This window comes from Zootoca vivipara, chromosome Z2, assembly GCF_965207765.1.
Source record: "Zootoca vivipara chromosome Z2, rZooViv2.hap1.1, whole genome shotgun sequence".
In the NCBI taxonomy this organism is placed as follows: Eukaryota; Metazoa; Chordata; class Lepidosauria; order Squamata; family Lacertidae; genus Zootoca; species Zootoca vivipara.
This window is the reverse complement of record NC_142585.1, coordinates 29,791,200-29,803,993: the sequence shown is the minus strand read 5'-3', so window position 1 is coordinate 29,803,993 and position 12,794 is coordinate 29,791,200.

The following is a 12,794-nucleotide window of genomic DNA, read 5'->3' as shown; positions in this document are numbered from 1 at the left end:
TTACTGTCTGGATTTGATGGTGTTTCAGCCCCAAGTGTCTGGAGGCCACCAGGTTGGCTAAGGTCAAATGCTGAAATTTATGTGAATATAACACACTTTGTTTCCCTGTATATCATAATATATTTCTTGATTAATTTTTTATCAGAGAATGCACAGCTGATAAAGTGGTCAGCTTCACCTGCAGACTGGCAGTTTTAAGGGAAAAGGTTTGTGGGAATGATCAGTTAAATTCTGCCTGGTTTAAATATTAACTAATTTTAACTCTGTAATGTATTTTATTTTCTCTTATGCATCTTGTTTTTTGTAACTACACAAATAAATAATATTCGTATACCTAATCTATGGCTGTTGAAGTTATAGAGAAACAACTCTACAGTATTAATGAAGGCAGGCTACAATATATTTTGCTTTTTCTATAAGGACAAATAAAAGTTCAGCTGGATCAAACCAAAGGCCTCTCATGCTCAGTACTCCATTTCAAAGTTGATCTGGAGGCCTAAATTTGGACTTTTTGTAGGTTGTCATATGTCTGGAATTTCCTGGACATATACAGAATTTTTTTCTAATTTCTGCCTGGACAGTGCTAGACACAGTAGTGGCAAACCGTGTTGGCAGTGTTGTTTTTGGCGATTTTTCTCAAAAACATTTATTTCAATTTATTTTCTGTGAATTTGGCCAAAAAAGAGCTCAACAACTTTCCTTTCCAGATTTTTACTGTTTGGCAAGATTTTTGCAATAAGGAAAGTGATGAGAAAATGTGCTGGGAAGCATGGGATGGCACTTGCTTGACATGAGGGATGGGGAAGAAATTCAGTTCAGTTCACACTTAAAGGTGGGCTTACCTAATCTGCACTTTCTGAATCAAAATGCAAACAAAAATATCCTTCCAGTGATTTCCGGCTGAAAAGAACCCCTGTTATGCCCTGTGTGAAGAAGTATTTTCTTTTATCTGTCCTGAACCTTCCAACATTATGCTTCATTGAAAACCCATGAGTTGTAGTGTTTATGAGAGAGGGAGGAAAACTCTTCTCCGGCCACTTCTTTATGTTATGCATAAATCTATAAACTGCCTGAAAGGGCCCACTCCATGCATGCAGGGATCTGCAGATGAAATGAAATCATGACTGTGCAGAGCTCCATATCATGTTGGAAGCTCCTGCAGGTTCACCACTTTCCACGATTAGGGTCCCCTTTCATACATTCCACTGAATGCTCAGAGGTGAGAAGCATGGGTAACTTCATGCCACTATGGGGTTGTGGGCTGCTGACATTGGGCTCATCCACACTTCCATTTGTTCTGTGCCTAGAAAGCATGTGTCTGAGTGGTTTTCCACTGCTCCTCTGCTTTCTAGGCATGGGTTCAAGTGGTTTTGCCCTTGCTCTACCACTTTCCCCTGGAAACCACTCTTTTGTGGTCAATCAGAGCAAATGTCAATCTGAATAAAACCCTGTTGATGTTTGCTCTGATTCAGTGGTAATGGTTGGGTTTTCCTGGGGCAAAATGGCAGTGCAACTGCAAGTCTGAATTAGCCCATAGTCCTAGTTCCCTTACACACATTCCAACACATATATGGGAGGGAGGAACTGGGAGGGATCATGCCCTTGGCTATTGTGAGCATGTTTGCCAGGGAACGACTAAACTCGTTCGGAGGCCTGCATGGTCCTAGGCATTGACAAAATTAAAAACTGTGCAATTTACATCCTATTTCCATTTATTGGTTTAAATTCAGCATAGAAAACCATTCTGAAATCTCTCCATAAGTGCCTGTTTGCAGAAGCTGCCCATAGCCGCCAAGTTTTCCCTTTTCTCATGAGGAAGCCTATTCAGCATAAGGGAATTTCCCTTAAAAAAGGGGATAACTTGGCAGCTATGAAGCTGCCCCAGAACATGCCTCTCCCCTTGGCCTTTATGGCCTGCAGTCCTTGATTCCATTAGCCAAAGACCAAACCTAAATAGGTGGGTGTTTTGTTTGTTTGTTTTTTGCGCATGAGGTTTTTGGGCACTGTTGTAAATAAAACTGAAAAGCCTTTCTATTTTATTTTCAGACTTTCTCCTGGGAACTGTTCAATTACAAAGAATGTTCCCATGCAACTGAGCTGATGCTACCGATTATGGAAAAGGAGAAAACCGCCTTAGATAGCTCGTCACTGGACACAAATGCCTGAAGCAAAGCAAAGGGAGAATGAGTGGCTTCCCGGGAGCACTAGTTTTCCTGACTATCTTCTCTATGGCTTCTTTTTCTTTCTTTCACATTCACTGTAAATGACTGCATACATAATATATGGTCTGGTTCTCTGTGTGAGAAAGAGAGGGGAAGTGCCACACCCACTTTTGCTTCTATGCCTAAAGGTGCAGCGCCCCCTGGTGTTCGGAAGGTTTAGCTTTCCCTGACACATTTCTGCACACGAAAGCTCATACCAAAATAAAAACTTAGTTGGTCTTTAAGGTGCTACTGAAGGAATTTTTTTATTTTGTTTCGACTCAGACCAACACGGCTACCTACCTGTAACATTTCTGTATGTATGTGGGTTTTTTGTAAAAAGCTATTTGAGCAAAAGCAACTTTTTAAAAAAGAGTAACTCAAATGTAATAATTACTTGTGCATTTCCGTTTCTGTTTTCCCTTCCCTTTTTTTGTTAAAAATATCCCATGTGTTTGGAGCTTTCGCGCAAAAGCCCTATTAAAGAACTTCCGGGAGGTGAATTTAATTTGCACACCAGAGGTTTCTTATTGTAGCACTTATTTCTGGTGGATTAGTGGGCACTCAAGCAAAGCATAGGGAAACAGGAAACTGAATTCCTAGAGAGGCATTAAAATGCAGAAGTCTTTGTCCTAGAGCAGGGGTAGGCAAACTAAGGCCCGGGGCCAGATGTGGCCCAATTGCCTTCTCAATCTGGCCTGCGGACGGTCCGGGAATCAGTGTGTTTTTACATTAGTAGAATGTGTTCTTTTATATAAAACACATCTCCGGGTTATTTGTGAGGTCTGCCTGGTGTTTTTACATGAGTAGAATGTGTGCTTTTATTTAAAATGCATTTCTGGGTTATTTGTGGGGCATAGGACTTTGTTCATCCCCCCCCCAATGGTCTGGCTCACCCCCATGGTCTGAGGGACTGTGAAAAAGGTTGCTGACCCCCGTCCTAGAGCGACCACAGTGGTGTGTGTGGCAGCAATGGTCTGATTCCTAAATAAGGTGCATGTACCAATTGCCCTTCTTTCCTGGAGGCAAGCACCGCTGGGGAAAAAGCTTTAATAGAATCTTATTAAAAAGAAGAAGGAAGTGGGGAAAAGGGTGATGGACTAGATGGGCCACATAGGCCTGATCCAGCAGGTTCTGTATGTTCTTCTGTTCTTACCACTAGGAGGGAACAACTGGCTTTAGTGTCCAAAAGTTGTGAATTCTGATATCAAATATTCAGAGATTGCCCAAATATTAATCACTGCATATTTGATACTGCTATTTGTTGGCTGATGATATTTAATGCTAATATTTGACAGCTGGTGCTAAGGCAGTATTTGGTGGCTGGCATGCAATAGCATTTGGTATTTGACAGGCTGACTATTTGAGAGCTTCCTCATTATAAACAATCAATAGATGCCAACAAGTCTAAGTAATGCATTAAAATTTCCAAGTAAAAATTCACATTCAAAAAATTAGCATTTGGATTTCCTGTTTAAAATTTTGAGTAATAACCAAGAAGGAAACTTCAGAACATTTGGCATACCATTCTTAGTTCAGTGACTGGCAGCAAATTGCTCTGCTGGTGAGGTGAAGGGCGAGGATAATAATAACAACAACAACAACAACAACAATAGTTAAACACATTTGCTTCTGTTATTTTTGTATTTTGGAAATTATTCCGTTAATTTTGTACTTTGCTGCTTATTTTTGTATTTTGGAAATTTAAAAATGTAAACTATCTGCAAATTTGAAATATTTCTGAATATTTGTTTCTTCTTGAGTATCTTACGTAATCTTGTGTACTGCTCATGCGGACATGGAGCATCCATAATTCTGGCCAAGTCAGATGGCACATTTGAATAAGTAGATAGCTCTATTGGCCATATTAACCAAGGGAAATCATGTAAGTCTTTAACCAGTTGCTGAGGGCATGGCGAGGTGCTTCCGGTCAGTGGAAGTGTTGTTTTTCTTTCATTTTTCTTCTTTTTTCTTTTCTTATATAGATAAGCAATAAAACACCCCACCCTAAACCAGCAGATGTTGCTTAGGCAATGCATGCAAATTAACGTCCAAGAAACTTAAGTTCTTATCCCAGTTTACCACTTGTATAGAAGGCAATAAACAGTTTGGGTTAACAGAAAGGTTTTATAATGTGAGAGGAGTCCTCTGTTTTCATTTTTAGCCCTGTACATTATAAAGCTGTACCACTCAGTTGCAAAGGTGTCATTGTGCTTCAAGCCTTGTGCCAATTTTATTTTATTGGTCAATTTCCCACATGTGTTATTTGCTGCACTTTATTGTACCCATCAGTCAGACAAGCACCCTTCAAGTTCTTCCTCTACCTTGTTGTTATGAGCTGTAAGATAGTATTATCTCCCATGAAATGACTGTGCATAGTCAGAGCTGGATATTTTGAGATGTTTTGTCTAGTAATTGCATTTATTTGGACAAATGCTTCCTTCCAGACCTGAGCCACTCTCCCACATGTCCGCCCCCTGTGTTAATTACAGCTTCACATTCTGCAACCTCTCCAACTGTTTGTTGCCCAGGAGGAGCTACTATGGGCTTCCGGTCAATTGTGTTGCTGCTTATGGAGGGTGGGGGCATAGAGGGGGAGGCAGTAATGAGGTCAGTGTGGTGCAAGCATACTGGGAAAGCAAATCTGGTGTTCCTGTTGGTACATTTGCACCACACCAACTTCCCCACTGGCTCACCCCTCCCAGTAAACAACAACAACATTACAAACTTGAGGTCAGGTGAGGGAACACTGCCTTTCCATGCTGTCTAACTTTTTAAAACTGATGCCTAGATGTTGAGGAGGGCCAATAAATGTGCTGAATTTTGGCAAAATGGAGGCCCTGTGTGTGAATGGTTCTCGGGTGCAATAGATAGGTGTTCTGGACAGGGCTGAAGGATTTGTTATATAGCCTAGCTATGCTCCTTGATCCATCTTCGTCACCAGCGGCCCAAATAGCCTCAGTGGCTTGGAGTGCTTTCTAACAACTTCAGTTGATATACCAGCTTTTGGCAAGGATAGCTTGGCCACTGTGATCCATGTACTGTACTGGTAATCTTGGGGTTAGATTATGACAGCACACTCTCTGTGGGGCCGCCCTTGGAAACTGAAACTAAGGCAGAATGCCATACCTAGGCTGCTGTTAGGAGTAACCTGCTGCCCGCATGTACCGTAACATCACTGTTGAGTGATCTTTGCTAGCTGCTAATTAGCAACCAGGCCCAAGCTTAAGTTTTTACTGTTAACATATGAAGCCTGTAAGCACCCTAGCAATGTTCACCTGAGATACCACCTTTTCTCATAACATCCTGCTTGAACCTTTAGGTCAATAAGTGATGCCCTCTTGTGAGTATTACATGCCACTGAAGTTCATTCAATGAGCACCTGGGACAGAGTTTTGAGTACAGTAGCCCCAGTGCTTGGGGGTTCATTTTTTTTAAAGAAACTAGTTCTATAAGTTCAAGTTCAACCTGTTCAAAAGGAACTGCTTCTAGTTGAAGTTTGTACTTTTGCAAAACAAAACTGTTCAGTTTACGTTCATCCAAATGAACATTTTTAGTTCATAATAAGTTGCTACAAACTTATTTTCTGAAATATAGGATTCAAAAGTGAATCCTAACACCCCACGACAGACAGAATGTCAACAGGTGAAGCTTTCTCCATTATTGCATTTCCATAGCAGCAAAGGCTCACTCTCTTTAATTTCTGCCTGCCACACAGCTGTTAAAGACATAAAGCATCATTCACTTTGTTCTTAGACCCTATCCTTCTCACTGCAAGTGGCTCTGTTGGAAGGGAACTCTCTCCCTCTGATGGCATAGCAACAGTGATCAAGTGACTAAGTGTCATTAACAACAACAGCACCTTCATATCTGCCCAACAAGCCTTAGAAAATTGCCTCAACATTTTGCTTTCTAACTTTCTTTATAGATAAGAGTCCATGGCCACTGCTGGAGGATGAACTAGAATTTATTCAGTTTTTTACCCCAAAATGAACTTAAGACACCTTTATTTCACCTGGTAATTATGGGAATGGTAATTATGGGAGTTCAGATATTTTTTAAGTACTTTTTTGTCATTTTAGGCACCTCCTTACTATTTTTTTATTCGGGCAGGCATTGTTGAATATTGTCCCTGTTCGCTGTACAGGTAGATTTATATTTGTATATTATATTTATTTCTTTTTTGCACGCTGCCATGGTATTTACCAACTTGTGGGGTCAATTCACGAAGCCTACAGAAATAAATAATTAAATAGAAGATGTATTTCCTTAAGAGGGCATAAAAATGTGTCCCCACAGCCTGAGCTAGGCACAGCCCTGGCCCCTTCCTGGCCCCCTCCCTCTCTGATTCTGCAGCAGCTGAAAAGCATAGTGAGCTATTGAGGAAGAAGCTCCATTGCCACAGCGGATAGAAGCTGATGCAAAGCCCCAACTGTCAAGTCTTGAGCAAGACGGTCCACCCAGGAGGAGCTGAAAGCCCAGCGGTCACTCACTTCCCCCAGGCAATGACTCTGCAAGCAGAGGGAACAGTGTCGAAATGTTGTCTTGGTTAGGGAAGACAAGTGGTGGCAGATAAATGACACATCCGCTGCCTCTTCACAGGCAAGAGGGATAAACACACAAATCTATAGGGCTGGTCTGTGACAGATACTTTAGGAGCTTCAGGAGGGGCTGATAAGCTGGCCTTTGCTTGTCACCAGCCCCCTAATAACTTTCTGTGGCTACGGGTCTGTTCCATGTTGCACACACACCCTATAACAGGGGTGGGAAAACACAGACCTAGGGGACTGAATGCAGCCCTCCAGGCCTCTCAATCTGGCCCCCAGGATTACCTCAGGGGCCATGCTCTTCCCTAGGATTCATGCATTACCACTCCTGCTCCATGCTCTTCTCAAGTGCTTTTGCCTGGCTGGAATATGCGCTTGAACAAATGATAGATTACTTGTTCACTGTGCTCGATGCTCTGGTAGCTTTCTGGTTGGATAATTTTAATGGACTTTTCATGGGGCTTCCCTTGAAGATAACTCAGAAACTCCCAACTGGTCCAAAATGCAACAGCTTGATTACTGGCTGAGGTTGTCTTTAGAGCTCATAAAACCCCCTGTTCTAAAAGAGCTGCCTTGGCTAACTGTTCATTTCCATGAGCAATTCAAGATTTCTTGCGTTAGTGTCCAAAGCCCTAAAAGACTCGGGCCCCAATTATCTGAAAGGACTCCTCCTCCCCTACAGGCCCTCCTGAGTGTTAAGATCAGCATAGAGGCCCTTCCACTAATTCTACCTCCCTCAGGTGGTGTTTTTTTGAGGGGGAGGGTGGTCCTGGGAGAGGGCCTTCTCTGTGGCAGCCCTTATATTGTGGAATTCTCTCCCCACAGAGATGTGTCTGGCTTCAGAAATCCCAGATGCCAGATATGTGTGTGTTTTAGGGCCCAACCTATCCCTGTGATTGTAATATAAAAATTTTAATTGTTGCGACCTGCCCTGGGACCTGCTGGTGAAAGGCAGTGGTAATTCTAGTAATAATAATTCTCATACGAATGCCCTTTGTTTGCTTGGATGAAGCCTCTGACTTTTGTGTGGCCAGAGTACATGTGAGAGTGAAATCCATCGATCTGCTCCCTCACTTTCACCTCTGGCCCTGCCCACCACTGGCATGTGGCCTCCAAAAGGTTGCCCACAAGGGAATGTGGCCCTCAGGCTGAAAAGGTTCCCCACTCTTAGCTTACATGGAAACCACTTCCACATAGGAAGCAGTGTGAAGCAATGGTTAGATTTATAGACAATGTGGTGTAGTGGGTTAGAGTGTCAGTGTAGGACCTGTGAGATACCATGACCCATTTACAAAATTAAACCCCTGGGCACCCTAAGTGGAAGGGACTGTGTACAATTGTGATGTTGTGTTTAGTGAAGGATGCTTTGAAGGCCATCCAGAGGCTGGAACTCCTCTTAACCAAAGACTGTAACAGTTAGTTGGGGTTTTCTTATCATACCCATCTCATATGAGAAGCAACTAAGACTTCACAGTTCCTTTTTTCCCCGGGGGGGGGGGGAGGAGAGAAGACGCTTAGAACTTTAAATAAAGATGACAAACACATAATCATCGAGCAGCAGCAATATCCTCCACTCATATTTTTAAAGAAGAAAAATGAATCTTCAGTTTTGGCTGAAGTCTGAAAACAAAACGGGAAGAGAAAAGAGGCCCCAAGACACTTGCAGCCGGTTTATTATATCTGCACATTCACAGAAGACAAGGCTATCAATGGCTACTAGTCATGATGGAGCTATGTTCTACCTTCATGGTTGGAGGCAGAAATGCTTCTGGAGACCAGCTTCTGGGAAACACAGGAGGGCAAAATGTTCTTGTGCTTGAGTCCTGCTTGCAGCTTCCCCGCAGGCATTTTTTTTGCCACTGTGAAAACAATATGCTGGATTAGATGGGCCATTGGCCTGATCTAGCAGGGCTCTCCTTATTTTTTTATTTAAAATTTTTAAATTCATTTTTAAGATATATCAACAATTACAAATGCAACATCCAGAAAAAAGTAAGTCCCCCCACTCCCCCAGCGTGGAACTAGTTTTATACACCATACAGTATCAATTAAGTTCCAATTTCTGATGTAGATGTACAAAATCATTAAATAAAAGTGCTGTTCCAGTGCATTTTTGGAGGGCAGAAGCTGTGTTCAACTGATTGTACATGGTGAATAAAGTCAGAGGATGTTGCATAAAAGCAATGCTTTTGTTCCCTTTCAGTGTTCTTGTTGCAAAGTGGTAAGTTTGTCCATAGGTATTAAGTCCCAAATCTGTGCAATCTGGGTTTCAAGGAGGTCCACATCAAGGCACTTCCAATGATTTAGTGATTACTACATTTGCAGCAGTTAACTAGTGTTAGATTAAATCCTTATTTATCAAATTGCAAAATTCTAAAGTTTGTTAATCAGTACAGTACCAATTTCAGGTCCCAGTAAGATATTTTGTTTCAAAATCTTATTGATCAAATGTTGTACAGTACTCCCTACCCCACCCAACACACACAGAGGTTTTTGGAAAGTACCATCATAATGGAAGTAAAGTCCCATGTTGTTTGCGACTTCTCCAACAAAGTGGTGAGGAACTTTGATCAATTTTGTTTGGCTTGGAAGGATGCATGTACCAGCGTTGAACAGTTATTAGAGCAATTACTCAAACTGCCCCAAACTTTTTTTTACCATATTTGATCTTCTAGATGTTCACTTATTTCCATCTCAATTTTAGTGCTATGAGGGATGGGGAAGACAGCTGTCGTACCGGTATGTATAGTTTTATATATTTGAGATATCAGTCCTCTTCTCAAAGCGTTTGGAGTGTCCACTAATTGTTCATGCTGGTTAGGTTTCCTGAGCTACCTAAGATTGGATTTCCTGCTGGGGAAAATTTGTGCAGGTGTTGCGCTTCTGGGCCCCACGTGCATTGATGGAACATCCATAAGCCAGCCCAACCCTGTTATGCCCTCTTCCAGGTCCAATAACAAAAATCCTACCCAGCCACATAAAGGATAGCTTACCAGGGTTTCCCAAACTTGGGTATCCAGCTGTTTTTGGACTACAATTCCCATCATCCCTAGCTAGCAGGACGAGTGGTCAGGGATTATGGGAATTGTAGTCCAAAAACAGTGGAAACCCAAGCTTGGGAAACCCTGGCTTAGACCATCCTCAAAGTTTGCCAGTCAAGTCCCTCATTATGGCTCTTCTCATGTTCTTAGGTTCATAAAGGAAATGTGATTGGCTACTGGATGCTGGACCAGATAAGTCATTGACCTGACTCAGCAGGGTTCTCCTCATGGATGCTTCTCTATACGTAGAACATAACACATGCCATTACATCACAACATAATTTCCAGCTGCTGTTGGAGAGGGTGTAAGTACAGAATGTTGAGGAACACAGGAACTCACTTTGTTACATTTAGTTCTCTGTCTTTCTTTCCCTCCACACTGAACATCCTAAGGAATTGCTAGAAGATGCCCAGAGTGTTGGTGGTGTTATAAAGCCCAGCAAATTGCCATGTTTGTTTCTAATTTGGCAGAAACTTAAATCCTGGTCCTTTTTCAGTCCTCACCCTTCATTCACATCAGGGGTTCTTATCATTGCCCACCCCTACAATTGTGCAAATGTGCAAGCATGCAAATTCCCTACTTATTGTGAAGAGGAAGAGCATTTGTTTGTTTCTTTGTTAAATTTCTATAGCACCCTTCATCTGAGGAGCCCAAAGTAATTTATAAAAACACAGAAATACATACCATAGTAACAAACAAAAACAATACACCCCCACAGAAAGTTTAAAAAGCCATAGATAGTTTAATTAGCCAAAGGCCTGGAGCCTCCCTAGGGAGAGCATTCCACAAACGGGGAGCCACTGCAGAAAAGGCCCATTTTTGTGTTGCCACCCTCCAGACCTCTCATGAAGGAGGCACACGAAGAACAGACTCATAGGATGATCACAGGGTCCATATGGAGCAAGGTGGTCCTTGAGGTATTGTGGTCCTGAGCATAATCCCTGACCACTGGCCACACTAACTAGGCTTGATGAAAGTTGGAATCCAGTGACATCTGCAAAACTTCAGATATTTGGTAAAATGCACTCAGAAATGTGTATGTGTATGCAGACTTCTTTTTAAATTGCAAAGTGATTTGGAGGGCTTTCATTAGGAATGGGGGGGGGTCCACCTAACAACTCTCAGTGTCCTTAACAAGCTGCAGTTCCCATGATACTTTGATGGGGAAATCATGACTGTTAAAGTGGCATAAAAGTGCTTTAGATCAGTGGTTCCCAGCCTTTTTGGTATGGCAACTTACTAGTGCAAATTCACTTCATATGACGCATTCATTTATTGTCACTTGAATTTTGGACCTAAGGCCTTTTCTGCTGCCAGCAACCAGAAAGCAATTCACAAGTGTTAAAATCCTTCCTTGGAGGCTTTTATGTAGAGGTTGGATGGCCACCAGTCATATATGATCTAGTGGAGATTTTTTCATTGCAGGGGGGTGGAGCAGATGATCCTCGGGACCCCTTCCACCTCTACAATTCTATGATCCTGTGATTCTATATAAGACTCGAAACTTTCCACCATTTGCTTACAAGTGTCAACACAGCATTATAACCCACCAACCAAACATAAGTTTCTAAGAAGTATTCATCACACCCGTTGGATTGCAGGTAATCAAAGAGGGAGGACATCTTCAGTGTTTTTCAAAAAATTAAATGATGCATCCTTTTGGGGTAGTATCTTCCTTCTGTGCAGTCTATTTTTAAATAAACATTATTGTTCTCCATTCCCCTTTCATTAAACACTTGAAATGAAAGAGGAAGACCACATCAACTTTCTCAGTGAATCTACTGCTTGTTAGCAATGGATGGGAATGGTTTGTAGATGAAGATGCAAACCTTCATTGTGTGTGTGTGTGTGTGTGTGTGTGTGTGTGTGCAAGAGCACAAGGAGGGCCAATGTAATTATGCATCCAGACTAATTAAGTTCTGGTATAACCCATTGCAAGTTTTGGGCAGTGGGGAGAGCAGGACAACCTGTGCCTGGCTTTCAGCTGAATCATCAATTAACTAGTAAGGAGAGCAGGAAAACACCAGTTCTTTGGCATCTTCCTTTCCTCCATTAAAAATGAGCATGAGGGAGCATGAGGGAGCCAGCTGAACATGCATATTGAGTGCCACCATGTTCCCTTAATGTTCAGGGAAGTTTTGAATGACTGATGTTTTATTGTGTTTTTAATATTTTGTTGGGGCTGGGGCAACCCAGTCTCATGGGTAGCATATAAATAATAACATGATTATGATGACAACGATGTTTTACTGTGTGATTTAGAACCTTCCCACTTCTAGCCCCCCACCAGATGAGGAAGTCGATTGGAATTCAAACTTTAAGCCGAGAAGCAAAGCATACATTCCATTTTCCACTGTCATGGTATATCTCACTGCTCCAGAGAGACTACACACTCAAGGATCCCTACCACCATACAGTTACAAGAGCTGTGGCACTTGAGCAAGTGTTTGAACTTGAAGCATGCAATTGTCTTCTCAGCCTTTCTCCTGAATTTCAATATGAATATTGCGTTTTACATTATGATTTTCGCCTTCTCTTAAGAACATTTAAGAATACATTATGATTTTAAGAATACATTATGATTTTCGCCTTCTCTTGAGAACATTTAAGAAGGAAGTTGAGTCAAGCTGGTATTCGAATTTAAAATGTTGAACTGAGTCCTGAATACACATGCCAATTCTAATACCCTGATATTCAGCTGTGATAGGGGTTTAACAAGCAAATTATATGTACTGTAATGCCAAATAAGCTAAGCCAAAGTCTAACTCAGCTGGTTAATGAACGAACGCTAAAAAAAATTTTTTTTGTTTAACTCTCACCTGTTCTCACCAAAAGTGGATTTTGATGTGCATCAGCCACACCAGATAGGTTCACTGTCTCTTAGGCTTGTTGCTCTACATTACAACATACACTGGCGCACATGTCTTTGCTGTCATTACATGGTGCTGGACACAGACCATGTGTAGTTGCTTGACATGTTGACTTCTATCTGCCTACTTGGTGA